Source organism: Daphnia pulex, chromosome 10 (genome assembly GCF_021134715.1).
Source record: "Daphnia pulex isolate KAP4 chromosome 10, ASM2113471v1".
Taxonomy (NCBI): Eukaryota; Metazoa; Arthropoda; class Branchiopoda; order Diplostraca; family Daphniidae; genus Daphnia; species Daphnia pulex.
Genome location: NC_060026.1, coordinates 315,394 through 340,730, shown reverse-complemented (window position 1 = coordinate 340,730; position 25,337 = coordinate 315,394). Strand labels below are relative to the sequence as shown.

Genomic DNA, 25,337 nt, shown 5'->3' with positions numbered 1-25,337 from the left:
TGGCTCTATACGGGCTAGTCGAATAATCTCGGTGATCATATGCGTATTGCTTCCGCTGGAATCCAACAATGTTGTCCTTGTCATACACCGCCCGGTGTATCATGTGGGCAACAACTTGTGAAATGCGTGTATGTGAGGGCGTTTCGCTAGTTTCAGATCCGTATATCCAGGTTACAGAGCCGGGCAGTGGCAGCCCCGGCCTATCCACCCACTATCATTGTTAAAATTGTTATATCAATTATAGTATTCTTGGTATCAACAAGTAGTACACACACACAGCGGCGGATGTGCTCTCTCTCTTTGCTTATTACATAATATTGAAACTTTTTTCTGTCCTTTTTTTTTAAATAATTATGTCGACGTATAATTTAAAAAGAATTGATAATATTCAGTTCAAGTGATTTGTTTTTCCCGTTCTCGCTGAACTCGCTGGTTATTTGATTTTTTACCCAATTGATTAGAATCAGACGCTTTGCTGGGCACATTTAAACTCCTTGTTTCGCCGTTCATTCCTCGTCATGTTTGGCATCAAACTGACTCATAGATGGGACACTTTGATTGGTATTAGCTATTAGGACTAAAATAATTCCTCCAAATCCAGACCCTCTATTGTAGGTACAATATCGGCTTCTGCTGCTGGCGATACTTTGTTGGATAGTAGGGATTGAATGCTGATGGCACCGGAATGATTCCACGATTGGTAATTTGGCCATACAACGTCTTACCGTGATAGATGGGGGGGGGGGGGGCATATCCCACACATTCAGTCAATACTTAAAAATTTAAAAAGGCAAGTGATTTTGTTATGCAATCGATGATGATAAATGCATCGTCAGCGGCTACGAGAGACGTGAGAAAGGAAGAAACTCGAGGCCTGGCATAGCAACTCAACAGACTCTGACACGACCGAAAATAAAACGACCATTTTTAAACCCTTTTGATCGCCCATCCTTGTCTAAAATCAGAATAGGTTAAGACTCATCATTGAATAGAAATTGTGTTCATCTATCACATTTCTGTTGAGATGATGCAGTCATGAAAGCAAATATTTAGTTCATTTCGACTCTAATTCAGCTTCTACATTGTGCAATTTGCCCAATTTCAAATGAAATTCCTTATTTCTTTTTACTAGCTTGATTGTTGCAGAGGAGCTGATTGCCTTGTTTCAACTTGGACGACACTGGTGATTCACTTGCGAGCTGGGCTTCCGTTTTTATTGCGGGAGCCAAGACGAGCTCAAAATGCACTGCGGGACCGACCGCCCCCTTATTATTCAAAATTCCATCAACTGAAAGGAGATGGCTCCCAGTTCAGTTGACTCACTTTAGTCATCGGTTACCGTCAACCCGCCGAATTCCCCGTGTTGCTGAGTTGCGCCTTTTTGCTTAAATTCTGTCGACATTCTTCGTGAAAAGCGGAATGCAAAACAACTTGTCGGACAACAAGTTCTTTACTCTTAATATGGAGCTTTGATTTCCGATTTACAGGGTCAATGTTTTGGGCGTTGCGCAACGGCAACAGTTTAACTGTAGAACTTTGGTTGCATTTTTCTCGTTTTTAATATCTACTCGTTTTGCTTAATTTATTTTTGGTTTTTGTTTTCACTGTTGGATCGTTCAGTACAACATTTAAGCTAAAGAGTAAAACGATTTGATGATTTCGGATTAGTAAATTAGACCTGGCAAGCGACTTTGATTCCTTTTAAAAAATGGTGGGGTGTTTTGGACGTTTGTTCCGATTGAATTTTGGAATTTTTAACGTGAATAGCGTCACCGCTAGATGGTGGATAGCTCGACTGGAATTTATGGGGAAGAAGGGCGAATGTCTTATGAAAGGTTCGTGTTCGTTTGCTTTCTGCTTGATGGAAATCTTGTAGTACTTGAAACATGAGTGAGGCAAAGGCGAGCAAGTTATTTTATACTTTTCTGAGAAAATCGTGAATAGCTAAATGTGCATTGTGACAGATTCTGTAGAAGATAGTGTGGCTGTCTCTGGCTGTCAAGATGGACCTTCATGTACAGTAAATTGGTGTAAAGGTGAAACGATGAACCACTTACAAGTTTAACCAGCCATCACATTCACACTATGATAATTGATTTTTAATCATAGAACAGGAGGAGAAACAATGGAGATCACACTTGAATGAAAAGGAATTACTTCAGGCTTCCAAATGTGTTGAACATGATTTATAGTTTGTGACCTTGAACACATTCACTTTTGAAAATTGGTGGAATTCAACGTCAACAATAAAGTATTGGAAGTTGTTGCCAAGGAGAAAATTGAAGTAAGTCTTTCCCTTGAATAAACTAAATTGTGATATAACAAATTTACATCTTTCTCTTCTCAGCTCAAGTTCCTGTCGATAAGTTCAACTCCCCTGGTAGTCAAATCAATGCTGCCAAGCAGAAGGGATCACGAGGAGCTCCATACAATTTTGGAACCTGATATGGGCAGTTCCCTTTGCAGAGACAATAGCAGAAACAGAATTATCTGAAATGGATGTCTTATCAAACTGGTATAAGAGAATGCAGTCTCTCACTAGTTAACTGTATAGCTCAACGCCCAGGCGAATCGATACTAGCCTAAACATTGCAATTCCGCCACGTTATCGCCCTTTTTCGCCTACTAGAAGATGAAGACAATTCCGATACAGACACTGGTACCATTCGTCTTTGTTGGACTTTCTTCATTTCATTATTAATTTTATTCATTAGCCTTATCTCTCAGACCGAGTCCGCCGCTTAGGCAGCGAATCGTTGGAGCGACAGTCAAGTCCCAATCGTTGATCCCGGGGCGTGGAACAGCGATTGAGGTAAAGGAACGAAACGTTAATCGCTTTACATTGGAACAGCAGTTTTTCACCTGATAATTCTGACAGGCTTTTGTGGAGAGGTTATGTGTTTCAGGTGGTTAATGTGAAGCTCAATTAAATGGATGACGCTGGCTCAAGCAGCAACACTCCCAGCTCTCAACAGCCAGGAGCGCCGGATAGCGGAGGCTGGTTATCGTCTCTGGCTCTCGACCGTTGTGGAAAGTGTCACCAGTTTCTCTTTTCCACCACGGAATCGATTCTTCTGATTGGGTCGATCTACTACGCAAAAACGAGAGTCAACGACCGACAACATCAGTAGCCGGCAGTAACGTTAGAAAACTTCCAGGAACTCCACCCAGACCTGCTGAACCTTTGGCTGTTTCCGATTGGTAGACAAATGCAATCTCCAGCCACTTTGGAGATTTTTCTCGCGTGTCGGACATGTCATGGGAGAAGGAACTGCTTTCTCCGGTAGCCAAACTTAAAAGAAACTAATCATCGCTTTTGAAAAAAAAAACGCTTATAAATTTGTTTTCTTTTTCAGAGGCACCTGGTGGAGAAATTTCGTACTACCTCATGCAAACTCATTTCCTCTGTCGTCTGCTATCTTCAAGCGTGGCCGTGGCTTTCAAGTTTCAACATGGTGGTACGATCACTCTCGTTCGTGTTCTTTTGTGGATATTAAAAATGTCAAGTATCTTTTTTTTCTTACTGCATTTAAATTTTTAAAATAGTGACGCTGTAGTTGTGTATTTCTCTAAAGTTTCCACATGTAAGACTAGAGTAGATTTTTCATCAATGGGGGAGGGGGGTCCGAGCGATCACTTTGCTTGTCAACTTGGCAATTTTTTCGATATTGTTTTTGCTTTTATTCAAATTTATTTTCAAAAGAGTAAATTGTGCAGAATGAATGAGCCAATGGCATCTCCCTTTCATTTACTGGAAATGCAGTTCTCGTAAACAAGTCAAGTTAATGTGTCGTTGGATGATTTCATTTCCACGAAGCTGCAAATAATGGCATTTATCTATTTCAAATCTATTTAGGCTTCCTCATACTGATGTTTTTGATTTGGAGTGGTGGTGTTGTGGAGATCTTGTTGCCTGATCTTGTCTTGGATCATTTTGGTCACATTTTCTCAGGAGAAACTAGATCGGGAAAATGGAGGACCTAAAGAAAGCATCCAGGTGAGCCAAATTGGCATGACTCCTGATTGAAGGTCTGCAGGTCAAGTTTTTTGAAATTTTATTTCTAATTGTTGATTGTGATTGAACTTTAACGGGTCTTTAATAACAAATAGACGAGCTGCAACTTTGTCCCGTTGGATGTTGGCTGGTTGCCACGATTGAAACCGAAGTCTAGTGGCAGTTTTTGGACGCCGCCCATGGAAAGAAGAATTCTTCCTTTACCAATTTCACGGCGCTGTACTTGGGTTAAGTAAGAGTCACCCTTCAAAAAATGTAACGACTGGACTGAATGAAACCTTTTTGTAGATTTTAGCATTGTCTACATTCAAGCAGTGTCCTTAACATCGACTGCGTTGACTGAATGGGTGTGGTTGACCGCCATGTTTTGCAGTAGAATGGCACCGTCCGTTTGTACCTTATGTCAGTGAGGTTCCACGACGAGAAAGATACGCGATTAAATGAGGTCAGTTGCCCTTTTTCCCTATTCGCGATCGACCAATTGCCCAGGAGTCATTAGTGAGTTCACACGAGTCAAATAAATTCACTGGCTCAATTGAACAGCCCGTAAGTAATCGATGAATGTTTTTGGAATGTGCATGCATGTAGACTCAAGTGCAGTGCTGTGACTCATGCTGATTCTTTTTTGCTACTTTCAGTTTTGCTATGCAGGAGGCGGGGACGTATTTCATCCGGAAAAGGGCACCGAGAGTTTGAACCTGTTCCAGTCAAGTGCCACGACGAGAAGCCATGCAACTCCGATGAAAGGTCAGCAGTTGCTATTTTCCCTTTGTTTTTATCATTTTGATTGCCGATTGTCGACTGGTTGTCGACTCTACTGCTGACGCCTGTCTTTTTGGGTCCATCGAAGCCTTTCAGCACTTTTTAAAGGCGGACGTTTGTTTTTTAATTTGTTTCTCAGATTATTTTCTTAAACCCGCCCGTGGTATGGAATTGGCATGGCCTCCCTCTGTTCTAATTTTTGACTCTTTATCAACGTCGTTGACTGGTGTTGGTTAATAAGATTAAGGCTTGCCCTTTTGGGGTTAGCTCTCTCTCTCTCTCTTTCTAAGCTCTCTCCATAGACGTTTAATTTGCTTATCAATAGTTCTGAATGTAGATTTAAAATGATTTTGACCAGCCAAGACATCTTTCATTATGCATATGTCTTTCAATCAACTGTGCATGAACTTAAAGTGGCAAGCAACCGTTTTAAATTTTTAATATTGCTTTTTGTTCGTTCCAGGTGCAGTCCATTGGCAATAAGCCAATAATCAACGTGGTTCCTGGGTGCCTCCCATCAAGGTCGATTGGTGCTCGTACATTCAGGATCCGGATTATCCTCATTCGCTCTCAATTTGATGTTCGACTCGCTCTAGTGAAACCTCACGTTGGTTTCTCCAATTTGCATCTTCAACACGGGTGACGCAATCATTTTATTTGCAGGTTAGTTTTTTCATCACATTCGCCTTTTTCTATTCCGCCCTTGCGTTTTTCTTTAAACGTTCTGCTGTCATTATTTGGCATTGGGATTTGGCAATTTGTATTTGGAATGTACAATTTCTGGTACGTTTTACCGTGACAGAGTGCAGCATATCCAATTTGTTGGTCTAGGCTAGGCTTTTTGCATCATCCGTCTCTTTGACTCTCTGCCGTGACTTGACCGAGGTCTCTCTACTCTTAAATGTTTCCAAATAATGAAATTCCCGATTCCTTGGTTTTTCAATAGCTATTTGGTAGTTGGTCATCATGGCAGTTATGAAAGCACTCGGTTGATACTTTTGGTTCGTCTTCACTACGTCACTATTTCGTTCTACTGCGACACTCGCTATGTTTTTGTTTTGAATCGGGATAGTTATTTGGAAGCAGTTATTTTTGAAAGAAAAAGAGAAAGTGTCTGATGATGGTAATTTTTCATTTGATTGTGCCTATAATTACCACAATGGTCGTTGTAGTAGGCGAGGTGAATCAGTTCTAGTTTTCCGAATTGTGTTTTTCTTGAAAGTCAGAAGAGCAGTTTGGTGGGTTTTTTTTTTAACTTGATTTCATGAACAGTTTAATTTAAAGTTTTGTTGTGTCGAATTTTCCTCACAACGATGCTTTTGGTTACAACAATTTGGTTTTGTTTTTTAACGAGTTGCCTCTTTTATTTCAATGGCTTGATTTTATGGGAAACGTTTATGTGCTCTTGATTCGTGAGTTAAGGAAAACAATTAAAACTTGAGTGCGCCGTTTGGAAGTGAGTGAAAAGCAATTAGAAATAAAGTTGGCAGATCGCAGAAGCATCTGTCTTGAATTGTTTAAATTTCAAAACAGATTACCGCGTAGTTTCGTAGCACAAATAAAGAAATCTCATAATACGTAACATCTTTTTATTCTGAAAGAGTCAACACAAATACTATAATGTAGGTCAACACAATTTACCGATGAGCTTTTTGTTTCTTGCCTCGTTTTTTCCCCTTTTTGGGTTTTTGTTTGACACTGCTTTTCTGAGGGCTGTTGTGTGTCACAGGGCGACCGTCGATTGTGAATCGAACCGAATATCTCTTCATTTTTCTCGTGATGATCAAGTCGTTGACGACGGAAAGCGATTTCGGCTCTCGATTGATTTTCTTTCATGGTGCTGATGACGACGACACGGCTGCTTAAATAACCAGTAGGCCTATTGTAGTGCAGGCATCGTGGCGAACTTGAGTTTGTGACGAAGCGAAAATATTGAATCGATTTGCGGATGATTTTCATTTTCATTTGATGTAGATGGGTGAGAAATAGTTGATTCGACGTTACCGATGTCGTTGAGAGTGCAAGTCGGTGGAAGTGAAGAAATCATTTTTGGAATTCGACAGTTCACGGTTGAGCGCACCCGGGGATCTGCCCCCCGAGGCCCTGCCCGTGCTCCTAGGTTTTTGGGTCCGTAGACCCCAGGCGGAAGTTAGTTCCTGTTCGAAGATGGACTGGTGGTATGTCCATCTTCTCATCCATGACGCTCTGTCGAATCCGGGCGCAGCTGCGTGATGGGTCGTCTCTCTTCGGTAACTGCTGGAGAAGCTACTGCTTCACTCTTCGCTTTCCAGCTACATCGTCGCTCATCAGTTTTGGGTACTTGAGGGAATTGGAGACGGGTCGTGATCGCGGACTCATAACCATCGTCCGTTTAAACCACTATCCCCGCTCAGACTAATCAACCTCTAAAGTATATGTCCATATTTTCGGTGTTGGTGTCTCGTTCGGTTTCATAGCAAATTCTACTTTGGCAACAGGCGAGCCCCCGGCTGGTCGGATTATAACCATCTCCAACCAAGCCAGGGACACTCTCCTTTCACCAAAATAGAATTTCTATTGGCGCACGCCGTCATCTTCTTTACTCAAAGAATTTGAAGTCCTCTTGAGTCACCGTTGCGCCTTGCGCCTCCATTTTCACTAGACGGTCGACAATTGCTTGTACCTCGATTGCTTCTGCCGGACTGTTGATGAGCTGCAAAATGGCAACGACGGCATCTAGCTGGAGCTTATAATCGGTAGACGCACGCGTGTAGGCCCCGTGGGCGTTATCGTTCCTACAATCAAATCCTGTCTGGAAGACCTGGGCATCGCTTCTAGAGGCGCCCCCAGGGCTGATGTAATCCTGGTTGCTGTTGATTTGGTAGATAAGGTAGTTTAGGTTTGCGTATAAATCTACCGTGATTTTTCGTAGATTCAATTTGGACCCAAGGAAAGTTGACACTGGTTCGGCAAAGAATCGGAGGAAGACGCCGTACACAATCATTGAGAGGCCGAATGCCTTGGCATGGCTGAATCCAGGAGCGAAAACGAAGGAAAATTTGACCAGGCCGTCGAAATTGCCCGATTTCATTTGATCGACGATATCTTTGATCTGTTGGGCGATGACCGGTTGATTGACGCTTCTGTTGATGAGTACCAAGGCGGGCAGGTCCGTCTGCCAAGTCTGGTCGATTTCGTTGAGATTCAGATGGGCCGTCTTATTCCGGACGGAGATGACTTTGTCGACGTCGCTGACGGACATGGGAACGGACAAGAATCCAAGAGGATCAGCGGTGTTTTCTAACTTGATCACTCTTAATACCACCTGCATGTCAACATCTTGGTCTGTTGCACTTCCTTTCCCTTTCCCCTTAGCGCACACAAACTGATGCATACCTAATAGCGAGAGGTTCAGTAGGTGAAGCTGAATATAGGCAGTTTTCAGATTCTGTATCTTGGCTGGTCCCGCCAGGGGGGAATAGGGGAATAACTGTATCGCCGCCAGTAAACGTTGTTGGATGGTTAGTCTGGGTCGTTGTATAGGAATTATGGATCGTGAATTGACAAGTCCTTTATTTCGAACAGTCTGTTTTGCTTTGGTCACTCCACCATTTTTCTGAGGCGCCGGCTGGGCGTTGCTCACTGGAACTTGCTTCTTTACTTTTCCCATTTTCTTACTTTTGCAAATTGATCGCTAAAGTCAGAATACATGTTGCGATGATTGGTGCTGCTTATATCAACTAGCGACCCGTTTCTTTTAGCAGCAAGTGCCAAACGGACCATTTTATTCGATGTAGAAATTTTCCCGTTGGAGGAAAACCTTTCAACAATGATTGAATGGCGTCACCACATTTTAACCCATCTATTTCAATCAATTTCAACGAGATTGATTATGTTTAACATTGTATTAAACGAGTTAATCAAGTCTCACGCTGGCGATCGGACTATCCGCGCCTTCCCATTGGTCAATTCGAATTTTTATCGACGCCATCTGTACGCCGGCGTCTGCGAATCGATGATGAAATTTATCATTTAACGACAATTCAGGGCCTTGGAGCTTTCCGTTTCAAGTTATTTATTCAACGGATTTATAGTATGTACTAGTAACTTGTGCCAGGTGTAAGCTAACAGAACGGAAACACGTGGATTCGTGTTTTTAGTATTTGGTATTTTGTATTCAGAGTGATTGATATATTTTTAAAACTTGAGCTTCATCTCATTCTCTATGAATCAGAAATAGGGGAAGAGGAGGGCTAGTTGGAAGGGTCACTTTTTGTGAATTTATTTGGACTTTTACTTTTCCCGTCGTTCCAAATTACTTCGAAAATAAACCTACAACTTATCCTAGCCTAATCTTTTGCCGATTTTCACGGCTTCGCCGTGCTGATCCTGAAATTGAATTTCACGGCTCCACCGTGATGATCCCGAACGTGAATTTCACGGCTTCGCCGTGATGATATCGAATGTGAATTCACGGCTTCGCCGTGATGGTTGTTTGGGAGCTACTACACTTGGTAACCTAACCTAACCTAACCTAACCTAACCTAACCTAACCTAACCTAACCTAACCTAACCTAACCTAACCTAACCTAACCTAACCTAACCTAATGTAACCTAATCTTACATAACCTAACCAAAGTTAGTGGCAGTTATTTGTTTTTATTTACAGAGTGGTCAATGTTGCAATTTAGGAGTTGCTTAATTTTATTCGTTTTGATTCAGAATGATTGAATTCCCCCCGCCCTTCAGTTAAATTGCCAGTCAATCTCATTGTCTCCTTGCCGTTCTCCTTTTGCCAGGTAATTTTCTTTTTGTTAAAGGGCTAGCCCAACAAAAGCTAATTATATCTAAAATTCAAAGCGGCACTATTTCTCCGTCACAGAATCAGAGAAGAGGGGGTTAGTTAGTACTAACACCGTCACCCTTCATATACTTTGCCTAGCTCAAACAAAGATGAGTGAAATACACACATTGCCTGCTTGTTATTTATAAGTTAGTTGGCCGATTCCCGTTTTTATTATTTCATGAACATATTCCTCATGGTCTTAACCACAAAGTTCATTTTTACAAATATCGTTTTCACTTCAGAGCTGTCGTAAATTTGAAAAATTAACAAATTTCCGTACTTGCTTCGCAAATTTTTCTCCCCTGTTGACATCTGGCCCGTCAATCTAATTGATGCCTTGTTAATTTTCTTCTTGCCAAACCTTTTTCGTTTTTTGATCACTTTTCATTTATTCATTTTAATTTGCGAAGATTTTTTTATTTGCAATTGATTTGATTGATGTTTTATTTTGATTCAGAGTGATTTAAATTCCCCCCCCCCCTGTTGACATCTTGCCTGTCAAACTCATTGTCGCTTTGTTGCCAGTTAATTTTCTTCTTGCTAGACAATTTTCGTTTTTTTATCACTTTTTTTCTTTTTAAGTTTTAAATTTGTATTTTGCGTGATATCTTGATTAGCCTGTTCATTTCTTGTCCGTAGTTTATTTATTACCTAATATTCGTTACCTGCCCGTCGATTCGTCGCCTGATATTCTGTCCCTCGCTTAATTTTGTTAGAACTATTCGTGTTTTCCCTGAAAGCTTGGTCTGTTTTAGTCGCGGATGCGTTTTCAAACAGTTTAATTTAAGACTGGTATTGTTGTCTTTTGATAAGTTACCCCCGTCACTCACGTTTTTCCGAGTAGCAATTTAGTCAATTGCATTGTGTTTGACCGTGAATCAAATTCGTTTTCTTCTGTTTTTTTTCTTCTTATACGTTAATTCTCGTGTTTTTATAATTAATTTTAAGACTGGTATTGTTGTCTTTTGATTAGTTACCCGTCACTCACTGTCTTCTATTTTTTAATCCGTTAACGTTTTATTTTGATTTAGAGTGATTTAAATTTTTTTCCCCCTGTTGACATCTTGCCCGTCAAACTCATTGTCGCCTTGTTGCCAGTTAATTTTCTTCTTGCTAGACCATTTCCGTTTTTTTATCACATTTTTTCTTTTATTCGTTTTATGTTGTAAAGATTTTTTTATTTGCAAGTTATTTGAATTGCGTGGTATCTTGATTAGCCTGTTCATTTCTTTTCCGTAGTCTATTTATTACTGAATATGCGTTGCCTGCCCGTCGATTCGTCGCCTGATATACTGTCTGCCTCTCGCTTAATATTACTGTTAGAGCTATTCGTCTTTTCCCCGAAATCTTGGTCTGTTTTAGTCGCGGATGCGTTATCAACCAGTTTAACTTAAGACTGATATCTTTTGAATAGCTAGCTGTCACTCACGTTTTATAGTGTTGCACACTTATTACCTGCCCGTGAATCGGTGAATCAAATACTTTTCTTTTGTCTTTTTTTCTTATTTGTTAATTCTCAAACTGGGGGGGGGGGGTGTCTGTCGTTCTTTTCTCGCTTTTTATTCTGTCTGCCCGTCACTTAATATTACCCGTCACTCACGTTTTTCCGAGTGGCAATGAGTCAATTGCAATGTGTTTGACCGCGATTAAAATTCGTTTTCTTCTGTCTTTTATTTTTCTTATCCGTTAATTCTCGGGTTTTTATTATTACTTCTATGTAACAATATTTTTCGCGATTTATTAGATATAGTAGCCATAGTATTAGACCACGACAAAGAAGATCCGCTTTTAAAACATTTATGCGATTTTTTCTCCTTGAAAGCGGGCCTATTCTCCTTTTCAATTCTAAGTTCCATAAGGAAATTTAATTTAAATGCTGATTCAATCTCACAAATTTTCCTTGTGTTGTGAGAGTGGCTAAGAGAGTTTCTGCCACCCTTTATATACTTTGCCGTAGCTCAAACCATGGTGAGTGAAATTCACATACTGCCGTCTCGTTATTTATAAGTTAGTAAGCCGATTTTAGTCTTTATTATTTGGTGAACACATTTCCCTTTGTGTTAAATATGAAGTTCATTTTTTACAAACGTCATTTTTGCTTAACAGCTATCGTAGGTAAAAAAAAAAAAAAAATTTCCGTGTTCCTTTCGCCACATTTTCTACCCTAGCTAGATCCCCCCTTCAGCGACTCAGCCTCCCCTCTTGCAACTCGAGGATTTTCCCTTGAGGGTAAAGAACCCAAAACAGGTAGAAACTCTAGGAGCCAATCACCGCGTGAGCACAAGTTTTTTGGCTCCGCCCAAGAGGCTTATTCTTTTATAGTATAGGATTTTGGATATAAGCATGTTTCATTTGTAGTTGTATATATTTAATTTAGACAAAAGAAAGATTCTCTGACTGACAAAGTTTATTCTGATAGAAATGGGTAGACAACACGCAGGCAATCTGTTGGTAACAGAAATTTTAAAACACAGTGTAGTGTCCTATTAGTTTCCTTAAATGTTTATATTCTCATTCATTTGTACATCAATTAATTGTTTTGTGATTGTTTGCTTTTTACAGTTGTGACAGGAAAAACTTGGTTTGAGACTGCTCCATGATCAAACGTAAATGGAGTTGCTTGACAATTGACTATCCCTGCGTTTTGGTGAGTATTAGATTTACAGGTGACACTTGATGGTTACCTGATGGTTACACATGTTTTAATTTTTCTTATAAGTCTAGGCAGTTGCAGACTCAATGGCAATCGCAAAGCAAGGCGATATAATCTGGCATTCGGTGGCTACATCCTAGTAGATTCTAATTTAAGGATAATCTAGATCCGGTCTATGTCGGCTCTCCAACGTGAAGTACATCATTTAATTAACTTAAGTGTGTCATAAAAATCCAACTCTGCACTCGTAACCAATTGAGGAGTACCTAAAGTGCATTTTTTTAATTTTTGTGTTGTTTCTTTGGATGTTGTGAATATTGGAAAGCAAAGATTTGCAGTCAGAAGTGGTGGTGGACGTGTCTTGCCAACAAAATGGAACGTGTATGTCCGTCGCAATTCTACAGGTTATTTTATCTAATTGTATTTATTTATTTTGTCCTATCCTCGAAATTCTTTCATTTCTAATAATCTTTCTGCTCGACTCTTTTTCTAGCTTTTACCGTCAGTATCACAATCATAAAATCAAGAAAACGTCCATCCGAAATGTTTGACTCGGCCTTGACAGCTGAGAGACACTCGACAGTCGCCTATATAAAGTAGCCAGTTGTGGAACAGCATTGGTGTCCAGTGTTGAAGAACTAACATTTTGACCGGTATGACTCGCCAAGAGATCCAGTGAGGGTGTTGTTTGTCGCCAAAATGCCCTTTCAGTTAAATTCGATTGCACCTTTTTTAAAAGTTCATTTCAGTTGAAGGAGAAGCAGCATCCGTCGGATGGAAGACGAAATTGAGATCGATGGGCTCGATTTAAAATAAGCCCCTTACATGTCGCTGAGGAATAAGAGATTGATCAGTACCCTTGAAGGCCTTGAACGGAACGACGCAACCGAAAACGGAATCAGCTGGTCGATCTGACTTCGTCCGTCCTCCTTTAAGTGACGAGATTTCAGCACTTTACCCTCTTCACAGTTCCACACAACAAGTGAGTTGTCTATTTTTCGTTTTCTTTTTGAATTCATCGTTGAGTCGAAAGTAAAAAAGTACCCAGGTAGCTAAATTCTGTTGTCGAGCACTTAACTTCGTTCCCCTAAATCTATTTTTAAAATGCTGACAATAATCATGGTCGTCTCTCCTGTTCCTCTGGGCCCCATTAAAAATTAAAATATTATTTGGCTTGTCCCACTCGTCGATCGAGATTACCGAAAGAAAATTGTGGGACCGTATTTTAGGGTACATTTGACTTGTAGTTAAAATTTCCATGGCGAATTAGAAAAAAGAGTGATTTCATTATTTTATTCAGTAATTTAGAGGTTTAATATGTACACAATATTACCACATGCCTTTCATACTATTATAATTACTAGTTGCGTGTAGAGTATGCTTAATTTGCACCTTCCAACACATTTTGCAAGAATTAGACTTGTATTTGCTTCTTCAGAAATCTGTGTCAATCTTCTATTATGTCATAGGTCATCTTGGTCAGCGGTAACAGTTCCTCCAAAGTCTTGATTCTTTCAGCCGATCCTTTTTGACATTCTCTCTTCTCGTTTTCGATCATCATCCGGATGTACTCCGGAGTCGTGAGCGGATTGCCGGCATCCTGCTTGAGACAGTGGTTCAATTCCTTGATCATGTCTATGCTTTTAACAATGTCCTTTTTCAGGAGGTCGAGATCGTTTCTCAGTGCTGTCACCAGCTCTTCGGCGTCCATCTTCTCTCCCTTGGCCTTTTCGTATTTTTCCCGCATCTCCTCCAGCGTGTGCGTCTCCTCCACGTTTCTGCCGTTCCAGCGGAATTGTCCTTTTTCGTGCTCTGTGCTTAAACAGTTGCAAATTTTACATACCGGGTCATTTGCTTCATTGGCCGCATGTTGAATAGCAAGCGCAAGGCAATTGAAGATTGGAATGGCAGCTGATGCCTCTGTAATTTCGTAGAATGCTTCACAGTGTGCTATTTCAGTACTGGGATGGCAGTGGTCCTGGCAAGTCCTCTCGCAATTTTTGCAGCTCAGCGCGGTTGAAGGGACAGGATCTTGTATGTACTTGGCGAGTTTCACTTTTATCTCAAAGTTTTGATTGGCGTCCACTTCCATTTTGTGCAACTCGATGAAAGCTTCTTTCTTTAGCAGCTCCTCCATTTGAGTCAAATGTTGTGGAATGACGTCCTGCATCCACTTGAGTTTCATTTCCAATTGGTGTCGGTTTTTCAAAAATCCTTCGGTCATTTTCAGCGATGTGCGATATGTACGATAATGCAAAACTAAAGTGCGACTTACAAAGCGGGGTTGGTAGTTAACCAGCAAGAGGCGAGGGCCAAAGTTTAACTGATTGCGTCGAAGGCAGATTTGCGACTGACTGTTAGTCCATTCAATCCCATTGCTTTTGTACTAGTTTTTCGTCGAAACAGGTTTTAACCGCGACGCCTTAGGCTGTGCCCACTTTCCCACCGGTTGCCAAGTCAGAATAGTGTACTTCCCAATTCCCATCGTGTTCAAGATCACGTCACAGATCGAGGAGGAGGGAGGACTAAATAAGGTTTCGTCATGGTTGATATTAGAGTCCTGGGAAAAAATTCCCCATTTCGTAAGCTATCGGGAAAACAATAATCAGAAGGTCGTAACTAATAAAATTCGCATATTGTGGCAAAGAATCTAGCTGCTGTATCTCCATTCAGGTTTATTGTCCATTGCTTTTAACACTTTTTTAAATTTTCTCAACTAAATTTTAAAATGTTTTCATGTTCGAATGTTTCGAACTACTTGAAATGACTAATGTTGAATTGGAACCGATCAAAATGTTCTAAGAAAGATGTACTTGTTTGATGTAGTCCACTCCCATATTTTCCCCGTCTGGCTCGAAACCTATTTAGTCATTCTAACTAGTCAGTTTCATTCCATTCATTAAGAGAGAAAAAATCTGACGAAGTTGCAAGAAGTGGGTTTATCAGTGACGTCAGTTCTCCTTGTAATAATTCAGTGGCTGTTCCGCTTTTGTGGTGGGAAAAGGGACTGTAAGGGGTTTTCCGTTTTTAGATACATGACGCATTCGCCTTAAGGAAAACAACTTTCACTAAGAACCAGTTTGGCGGGGAATCCTATTCCCCCTACCGCCATTTCCCTTAAAATCGCCAAATGCTAAACATTTCAAGGAAGCTCCGAAACAAGGGAAATCTTCCGAACATGGCAATACAACAAGCAACAGTGCGCTTTCAAGTTTTGGTCGTCAATGGATACGCAGATTTGAATTTTTATTAGGTCAATGACGTTTCGCCATCATTATGACGTCATTGTGAGTTGTGAACAAAAAAGAATGGACTCAACTGGAAGACCGTGGAAGACATCATTTCATATTCTTTATTAGCAAGTAGACACCACTGATTTTTCAGATATCTCAGCAGATGACCAGTTCTCAGCAGCAGTCTCATGATTAGGGTATACGTTGGAGATATAAATGTTGACATTAGTCATGACTCGCTTATGATTAGACAGCATCGTCGCGCATCAAGCTATCCAATCTGAAAATCAATATCGACACATACGGCCCTATCGGTATTTCGTTGATTCGTTTCTCTTGGTTTTACAAATGAAAATTCTAAATCTAGAGAACATAAAGGCCTCCTTCCTCCTGTGTTGAACGTTTGCCTTTGAATAATTTTGCGCTGATTCCTCTTTTTTTTTTTAAATCTTTTGTTCAAATTTCTCGTCGCAATCGGTCGATTCGGACGATACGAAATTGTTAGTTGAAATGCGCTGCATTTTTTTTTTTTTCTATTTCAGTTCACTGATGCTGGGCCGGATGCGTAAATGGCCGTGTCGACGGGCAGAATAACCGCCTCCCTGTAATCATCAATTTGTTGCGGCTAACCGGAGAATGGGAAGAAGAGGAAGAATCATCGAAATTCCAATGCAAAGATGGCATAGCAGCACCCATTCCTGGTAATGTGAAATTTGCTCTTTTCTTTCTCTAAATGTGTTAATACGGGCAAGTTTAATGGTAGTATTTTTTTTCTCGCATCATCAATGATCCTTGAAGGTTTTAAAATGGTCTTACCGGAAGTAAACGCGCCAAGTCAAAAGTGAAGTCAAGTTAAGTCGTCTAGATTGCTTATATTATTTTGATATTTTGGAACTTAGCCGAGATTTTTATTCTGATATTTTGGAACTTAGTCGAGATTTTGCTTTTCATAAAGTAGTAGGCCTAGTGATGCGATTAGAAACTAACAATGTCAGAGCTAGCTCTTCTGATGGGATTTTTCAGTTGATGGTGATCAAAATTGTAATAGTTAATATTCGTCTGTCTTTGGTTGCCAGTAACAGATCCGGTTCGGTCGTCATCGACTATTGCCATAACAGTTTGGGCTTTATTTTGTGCTCATCTTTTTTAATTCGTCGTATGTTTTTTTCACGACGTGTGTCAAAAAAGTTAATTTTCGATTATCAATCATCATCGATACACAAGATTTCAGACCGCTGATGATCCACTGAAATTTAAAATTATTCAAAACATTTTCTTTTAACATTAATAAAAGGGGACGAGTGGGTGTATGGGATAAGGCGTCATTTAGGAAAAGGTGCAGTGGTGCACCTTGGGACCAGGGTTCGAACCCCGTGGTGAGTATTGTTGGTTGGTCATACATCCGCTCTGGCGCCACTGTGGCGTCACATGGACCCCGTGACTTGTTGCTGGAGAGGGAACTCGGGAGGGTTGGCTGGGGGACGGTTTTCGTCGATATTGGGATCGGTCCAATATTCCTCAGTCGGCGCAAAAGGCAAATGAAATGTGGGATAATCGGAAACTGGTGCTGGTCTGACAGTGCAAAGTGCCATTATTCGCGCAGTCATTGGGTTGATTGCCTTGCTCCGCCGTGTTGAATTGGGAATGTGTTGCATACAAGTGGGCGCTGGCTCTATACGGGCTAGTCGAATAATCTCGGTGATCATATGCGTATTGCTTCCGCTGGAATCCAACAATGTTGTCCTTGTCATACACCGCCCGGTGTATCATGTGGACAACAACTTGTGAACTGCGTGTATGTGAGGGATTATTTGTGCTAGTTTCAGATCCGTATATCCAGTCTAGAGCCGGGCAGTGGCGCCCCCGGCCTATCCACCCACTATCATTGTTAAAATTGTTATATCAATTATAGTATTCTTGGTATCGACAAGTAGTACACACACACAGCGGCGGATGTGCTCTCTCTCCTTGCTTATTACATAATATTGAAACTTTTTTATTAATGTCATTTTTTATTAATAATTATGTCGGCGTATAATTTAAAAAGAATTGATAAATATTCAGTTCAAGTGATTTGTTTTTCCCGTTCTCGCTGAACTCGCAGGTTATTTGATTTTTGCCCAATTGATTAGAATCAGACGCTTTGCTGGGCAAATTTAAACTCCTTGTTTTGCCGTTCATTTCTCGTCATGTTCGGCATCAAACTGACTCGTAGATGGGACACTTTGATTGGTATTAGGACTAAAATATTTCCTCAATATCCAGACCCTCGATAATGTACAATATCGGCTTCTGCTGCTGGTGATATTTTGTTGGATAGTAGGGATTGAATACTGATGGCACCGGAATGATTCCACGATTGGTAATTTGGCCGTACAACGTCTTACCGTGATAGATAGGGGGGAGGAGCATATCCCACACATTCAGTCAATACTTAAAAATTTAAAAAGGCAAGTGATTTTGTTATGCAATCGATGATGATGAATGCATCGTCAGCAAGTACGAGAGACGCGAGGAAGGAAGAAACTCGAGGCCTGGCATAGCAACTCAACAGACTCTGACACGACCGAAAATAAAACGACCATTTTTAAACCCTTTTGATCGCCTATCCTTGTCTGAAATCAGAATAGGTTAAGAAGACAACATTGAATAGAAATTGTGTTCATCCATCACATTTCTGTTGAGGTGATGCAGTCATGAAAGCAAATATTTAGTTCATTTCGACTCTAATTCAGCTTCTACATTGTGCAATTTGCCCAATTTCAAATGAAATTCCTTATTTCTTTTTACTAGCTTGATTGTTGCAGAGGAGCTGATTGCCTTGTTTCAACTTGGACGACACTGGTGATTCACTTGCGAGCTGGGCTTCCGTTTTTATTGCGGGAGCCAAGACGAGCTCAAAATGCACTGCGGGACCGACCGCCCCCTTATTATTCAAAATTCCATCAACTGAAAGGAGATGGCTCCCAGTTCAGTTGACTCACTTTAGTCATCGGTTACCGTCAACCCGCCGAATTCCCCGTGTTGCTGAGTTGCGCCTTTTTGCTTAAATTCTGTCGACATTCTTCGTGAAAAGCGGAATGCAAAACAACTTGTCGGACAACAAGTTCTTTACTCTTAATATGGAGCTTTGATTTCCGATTTACAGGGTCAATGTTTTGGGCGTTGCGCAACGGCAACAGTTTAACTGTAGAACTTTGGTTGCATTTTTCTCGTTTTTAATATCTACTCGTTTTGCTTAATTTATTTTTGGTTTTTGTTTTCACTGTTGGATCGTTCAGTACAACATTTAAGCTAAAGAGTAAAACGATTTGATGATTTCGGATTAGTAAATTAGACCTGGCAAGCGACTTTGATTCCTTTTAAAAAATGGTGGGGTGTTTTGGACGTTTGTTCCGATTGAATTTTGGAATTTTTAACGTGAATAGCGTCACCGCTAGATGGTGGATAGCTCGACTGGAATTTATGGGGAAGAAGGGCGAATGTCTTATGAAAGGTTCGTGTTCGTTTGCTTTCTGCTTGATGGAAATCTTGTAGTACTTGAAACATGAGTGAGGCAAAGGCGAGCAAGTTATTTTATACTTTTCTGAGAAAATCGTGAATAGCTAAATGTGCATTGTGACAGATTCTGTAGAAGATAGTGTGGCTGTCTCTGGCTGTCAAGATGGACCTTCATGTACAGTAAATTGGTGTAAAGGTGAAACGATGAACCACTTACAAGTTTAACCAGCCATCACATTCACACTATGATAATTGATTTTTAATCATAGAACAGGAGGAGAAACAATGGAGATCACACTTGAATGAAAAGGAATTACTTCAGGCTTCCAAATGTGTTGAACATGATTTATAGTTTGTGACCTTGAACACATTCACTTTTGAAAATTGGTGGAATTCAACGTCAACAATAAAGTATTGGAAGTTGTTGCCAAGGAGAAAATTGAAGTAAGTCTTTCCCTTGAATAAACTAAATTGTGATATAACAAATTTACATCTTTCTCTTCTCAGCTCAAGTTCCTGTCGATAAGTTCAACTCCCCTGGTAGTCAAATCAATGCTGCCAAGCAGAAGGGATCACGAGGAGCTCCATACAATTTTGGAACCTGATATGGGCAGTTCCCTTTGCAGAGACAATAGCAGAAACAGAATTATCTGAAATGGATGTCTTATCAAACTGGTATAAGAGAATGCAGTCTCTCACTAGTTAACTGTATAGCTCAACGCCCAGGCGAATCGATACTAGCCTAAACATTGCAATTCCGCCACGTTATCGCCCTTTTTCGCCTACTAGAAGATGAAGACAATTCCGATACAGACACTGGTACCATTCGTCTTTGTTGGACTTTCTTCATTTCATTATTAATTTTATTCATTAGCCTTATCTCTCAGACCGAGTCCGCCGCTTAGGCAGCGAATCGTTGGAGCGACAGTCAAGTCCCAATCGTTGATCCCGGGGCGTGGAACAGCGATTGAGGTAAAGGAACGAAACGTTAATCGCTTTACATTGGAACAGCAGTTTTTCACCTGATAATTCTGACAGGCTTTTGTGGAGAGGTTATGTGTTTCAGGTGGTTAATGTGAAGCTCAATTAAATGGATGACGCTGGCTCAAGCAGCAACACTCCCAGCTCTCAACAGCCAGGAGCGCCGGATAGCGGAGGCTGGTTATCGTCTCTGGCTCTCGACCGTTGTGGAAAGTGTCACCAGTTTCTCTTTTCCACCACGGAATCGATTCTTCTGATTGGGTCGATCTACTACGCAAAAACGAGAGTCAACGACCGACAACATCAGTAGCCGGCAGTAACGTTAGAAAACTTCCAGGAACTCCACCCAGACCTGCTGAACCTTTGGCTGTTTCCGATTGGTAGACAAATGCAATCTCCAGCCACTTTGGAGATTTTTCTCGCGTGTCGGACATGTCATGGGAGAAGGAACTGCTTTCTCCGGTAGCCAAACTTAAAAGAAACTAATCATCGCTTTTGAAAAAAAAAACGCTTATAAATTTGTTTTCTTTTTCAGAGGCACCTGGTGGAGAAATTTCGTACTACCTCATGCAAACTCATTTCCTCTGTCGTCTGCTATCTTCAAGCGTGGCCGTGGCTTTCAAGTTTCAACATGGTGGTACGATCACTCTCGTTCGTGTTCTTTTGTGGATATTAAAAATGTCAAGTATCTTTTTTTTCTTACTGCATTTAAATTTTTAAAATAGTGACGCTGTAGTTGTGTATTTCTCTAAAGTTTCCACATGTAAGACTAGAGTAGATTTTTCATCAATGGGGGAGGGGGGTCCGAGCGATCACTTTGCTTGTCAACTTGGCAATTTTTTCGATATTGTTTTTGCTTTTATTCAAATTTATTTTCAAAAGAGTAAATTGTGCAGAATGAATGAGCCAATGGCATCTCCCTTTCATTTACTGGAAATGCAGTTCTCGTAAACAAGTCAAGTTAATGTGTCGTTGGATGATTTCATTTCCACGAAGCTGCAAATAATGGCATTTATCTATTTCAAATCTATTTAGGCTTCCTCATACTGATGTTTTTGATTTGGAGTGGTGGTGTTGTGGAGATCTTGTTGCCTGATCTTGTCTTGGATCATTTTGGTCACATTTTCTCAGGAGAAACTAGATCGGGAAAATGGAGGACCTAAAGAAAGCATCCAGGTGAGCCAAATTGGCATGACTCCTGATTGAAGGTCTGCAGGTCAAGTTTTTTGAAATTTTATTTCTAATTGTTGATTGTGATTGAACTTTAACGGGTCTTTAATAACAAATAGACGAGCTGCAACTTTGTCCCGTTGGATGTTGGCTGGTTGCCACGATTGAAACCGAAGTCTAGTGGCAGTTTTTGGACGCCGCCCATGGAAAGAAGAATTCTTCCTTTACCAATTTCACGGCGCTGTACTTGGGTTAAGTAAGAGTCACCCTTCAAAAAATGTAACGACTGGACTGAATGAAACCTTTTTGTAGATTTTAGCATTGTCTACATTCAAGCAGTGTCCTTAACATCGACTGCGTTGACTGAATGGGTGTGGTTGACCGCCATGTTTTGCAGTAGAATGGCACCGTCCGTTTGTACCTTATGTCAGTGAGGTTCCACGACGAGAAAGATACGCGATTAAATGAGGTCAGTTGCCCTTTTTCCCTATTCGCGATCGACCAATTGCCCAGGAGTCATTAGTGAGTTCACACGAGTCAAATAAATTCACTGGCTCAATTGAACAGCCCGTAAGTAATCGATGAATGTTTTTGGAATGTGCATGCATGTAGACTCAAGTGCAGTGCTGTGACTCATGCTGATTCTTTTTTGCTACTTTCAGTTTTGCTATGCAGGAGGCGGGGACGTATTTCATCCGGAAAAGGGCACCGAGAGTTTGAACCTGTTCCAGTCAAGTGCCACGACGAGAAGCCATGCAACTCCGATGAAAGGTCAGCAGTTGCTATTTTCCCTTTGTTTTTATCATTTTGATTGCCGATTGTCGACTGGTTGTCGACTCTACTGCTGACGCCTGTCTTTTTGGGTCCATCGAAGCCTTTCAGCACTTTTTAAAGGCGGACGTTTGTTTTTTAATTTGTTTCTCAGATTATTTTCTTAAACCCGCCCGTGGTATGGAATTGGCATGGCCTCCCTCTGTTCTAATTTTTGACTCTTTATCAACGTCGTTGACTGGTGTTGGTTAATAAGATTAAGGCTTGCCCTTTTGGGGTTAGCTCTCTCTCTCTCTCTTTCTAAGCTCTCTCCATAGACGTTTAATTTGCTTATCAATAGTTCTGAATGTAGATTTAAAATGATTTTGACCAGCCAAGACATCTTTCATTATGCATATGTCTTTCAATCAACTGTGCATGAACTTAAAGTGGCAAGCAACCGTTTTAAATTTTTAATATTGCTTTTTGTTCGTTCCAGGTGCAGTCCATTGGCAATAAGCCAATAATCAACGTGGTTCCTGGGTGCCTCCCATCAAGGTCGATTGGTGCTCGTACATTCAGGATCCGGATTATCCTCATTCGCTCTCAATTTGATGTTCGACTCGCTCTAGAAAAACCTCACGTTGGTTTCTCCAATTTGCATCTTCAACACGGGTGACGCAATCATTTCATTTGCAGGTTAGTTTTTCATCACATTCGCCTTTTTCTATTCCGCCCTTGCGTTTTTCTTTAAACGTTCTGCTGTCATTATTTGGCATTGGGATTTGGCAATTTGTATTTGGAATGTACAATTTCTGGTACGTTTTACCGTGACAGAGTGCAGCATATCCAATTTGTTGGTCTAGGCTAGGCTTTTTGCATCATCCGTCTCTTTGACTCTCTGCCGTGACTTGACCGAGGTCTCTCTACTCTTAAATGTTTCCAAATAATGAAATTCCCGATTCCTTGGTTTTTCAATAGCTATTTGGTAGTTGGTCATCATGGCAGTTATGAAAGCACTCGGTTGATACTTTTGGTTCGTCTTCACTACGTCACTATTTCGTTCTACTGCGACACTCGCTATGTTTTTGTTTTGAATCGGGATAGTTATTTGGAAGCAGTTATTTTTGAAAGAAAAAGAGAAAGTGTCTGATGATGGTAATTTTTCATTTGATTGTGCCTATAATTACCACAATGGTCGTTGTAGTAGGCGAGGTGAATCAGTTCTAGTTTTCCGAATTGTGTTTTTCTTGAAAGTCAGAAGAGCAGTTTGGTGGGTTTTTTTTTTAACTTGATTTCATGAACAGTTTAATTTAAAGTTTTGTTGTGTCGAATTTTCCTCACAACGATGCTTTTGGTTACAACAATTTGGTTTTGTTTTTTAACGAGTTGCCTCTTTTATTTCAATGGCTTGATTTTATGGGAAACGTTTATGTGCTCTTGATTCGTGAGTTAAGGAAAACAATTAAAACTTGAGTGCGCCGTTTGGAAGTGAGTGAAAAGCAATTAGAAATAAAGTTGGCAGATCGCAGAAGCATCTGTCTTGAATTGTTTAAATTTCAAAACAGATTACCGCGTAGTTTCGTAGCACAAATAAAGAAATCTCATAATACGTAACATCTTTTTATTCTGAAAGAGTCAACACAAATACTATAATGTAGGTCAACACAATTTACCGATGAGCTTTTTGTTTCTTGCCTCGTTTTTTCCCCTTTTTGGGTTTTTGTTTGACACTGCTTTTCTGAGGGCTGTTGTGTGTCACAGGGCGACCGTCGATTGTGAATCGAACCGAATATCTCTTCATTTTTCTCGTGATGATCAAGTCGTTGACGACGGAAAGCGATTTCGGCTCTCGATTGATTTTCTTTCATGGTGCTGATGACGACGACACGGCTGCTTAAATAACCAGTAGGCCTATTGTAGTGCAGGCATCGTGGCGAACTTGAGTTTGTGACGAAGCGAAAATATTGAATCGATTTGCGGATGATTTTCATTTTCATTTGATGTAGATGGGTGAGAAATAGTTGATTCGACGTTACCGATGTCGTTGAGAGTGCAAGTCGGTGGAAGTGAAGAAATCATTTTTGGAATTCGACAGTTCACGGTTGAGCGCACCCGGGGATCTGCCCCCCGAGGCCCTGCCCGTGCTCCTAGGTTTTTGGGTCCGTAGACCCCAGGCGGAAGTTAGTTCCTGTTCGAAGATGGACTGGTGGTATGTCCATCTTCTCATCCATGACGCTCTGTCGAATCCGGGCGCAGCTGCGTGATGGGTCGTCTCTCTTCGGTAACTGCTGGAGAAGCTACTGCTTCACTCTTCGCTTTCCAGCTACATCGTCGCTCATCAGTTTTGGGTACTTGAGGGAATTGGAGACGGGTCGTGATCGCGGACTCATAACCATCGTCCGTTTAAACCACTATCCCCGCTCAGACTAATCAACCTCTAAAGTATATGTCCATATTTTCGGTGTTGGTGTCTCGTTCGGTTTCATAGCAAATTCTACTTTGGCAACAGGCGAGCCCCCGGCTGGTCGGATTATAACCATCTCCAACCAAGCCAGGGACACTCTCCTTTCACCAAAATAGAATTTCTATTGGCGCACGCCGTCATCTTCTTTACTCAAAGAATTTGAAGTCCTCTTGAGTCACCGTTGCGCCTTGCGCCTCCATTTTCACTAGACGGTCGACAATTGCTTGTACCTCGATTGCTTCTGCCGGACTGTTGATGAGCTGCAAAATGGCAACGACGGCATCTAGCTGGAGCTTATAATCGGTAGACGCACGCGTGTAGGCCCCGTGGGCGTTATCGTTCCTACAATCAAATCCTGTCTGGAAGACCTGGGCATCGCTTCTAGAGGCGCCCCCAGGGCTGATGTAATCCTGGTTGCTGTTGATTTGGTAGATAAGGTAGTTTAGGTTTGCGTATAAATCTACCGTGATTTTTCGTAGATTCAATTTGGACCCAAGGAAAGTTGACACTGGTTCGGCAAAGAATCGGAGGAAGACGCCGTACACAATCATTGAGAGGCCGAATGCCTTGGCATGGCTGAATCCAGGAGCGAAAACGAAGGAAAATTTGACCAGGCCGTCGAAATTGCCCGATTTCATTTGATCGACGATATCTTTGATCTGTTGGGCGATGACCGGTTGATTGACGCTTCTGTTGATGAGTACCAAGGCGGGCAGGTCCGTCTGCCAAGTCTGGTCGATTTCGTTGAGATTCAGATGGGCCGTCTTATTCCGGACGGAGATGACTTTGTCGACGTCGCTGACGGACATGGGAACGGACAAGAATCCAAGAGGATCAGCGGTGTTTTCTAACTTGATCACTCTTAATACCACCTGCATGTCAACATCTTGGTCTGTTGCACTTCCTTTCCCTTTCCCCTTAGCGCACACAAACTGATGCATACCTAATAGCGAGAGGTTCAGTAGGTGAAGCTGAATATA

General features: G+C 41.1%; 1 long non-coding RNA gene across 1 annotated transcript in view; it reads left to right on the top strand.

Annotated features, from left to right (window-relative positions):
* Positions 1-907: 907 nt before the first annotated feature.
* The window catches only part of LOC124204471, a 45,758-nt gene continuing 21,328 nt past the window's right edge, over positions 908-25,337 (top strand). Inside the window, exons 1-27 of the long non-coding RNA XR_006878899.1 lie at positions 908-2,036; positions 2,110-2,284; positions 2,348-2,659; positions 2,715-2,812; positions 2,879-3,283; positions 3,357-3,458; positions 3,857-4,037; positions 4,111-4,460; positions 4,654-4,762; positions 5,241-5,440; positions 12,165-12,249; positions 12,322-12,451; positions 12,586-12,659; positions 12,749-12,908; positions 13,005-13,237; positions 16,031-16,189; positions 18,282-19,185; positions 19,259-19,433; positions 19,497-19,808; positions 19,864-19,961; positions 20,028-20,432; positions 20,506-20,607; positions 21,006-21,186; positions 21,260-21,396; positions 21,453-21,609; positions 21,803-21,911; positions 22,390-22,589. This is a non-coding gene — a long non-coding RNA (uncharacterized LOC124204471). The remainder of the gene's footprint in view (positions 2,037-2,109; positions 2,285-2,347; positions 2,660-2,714; positions 2,813-2,878; positions 3,284-3,356; positions 3,459-3,856; positions 4,038-4,110; positions 4,461-4,653; positions 4,763-5,240; positions 5,441-12,164; positions 12,250-12,321; positions 12,452-12,585; positions 12,660-12,748; positions 12,909-13,004; positions 13,238-16,030; positions 16,190-18,281; positions 19,186-19,258; positions 19,434-19,496; positions 19,809-19,863; positions 19,962-20,027; positions 20,433-20,505; positions 20,608-21,005; positions 21,187-21,259; positions 21,397-21,452; positions 21,610-21,802; positions 21,912-22,389; positions 22,590-25,337) is intronic.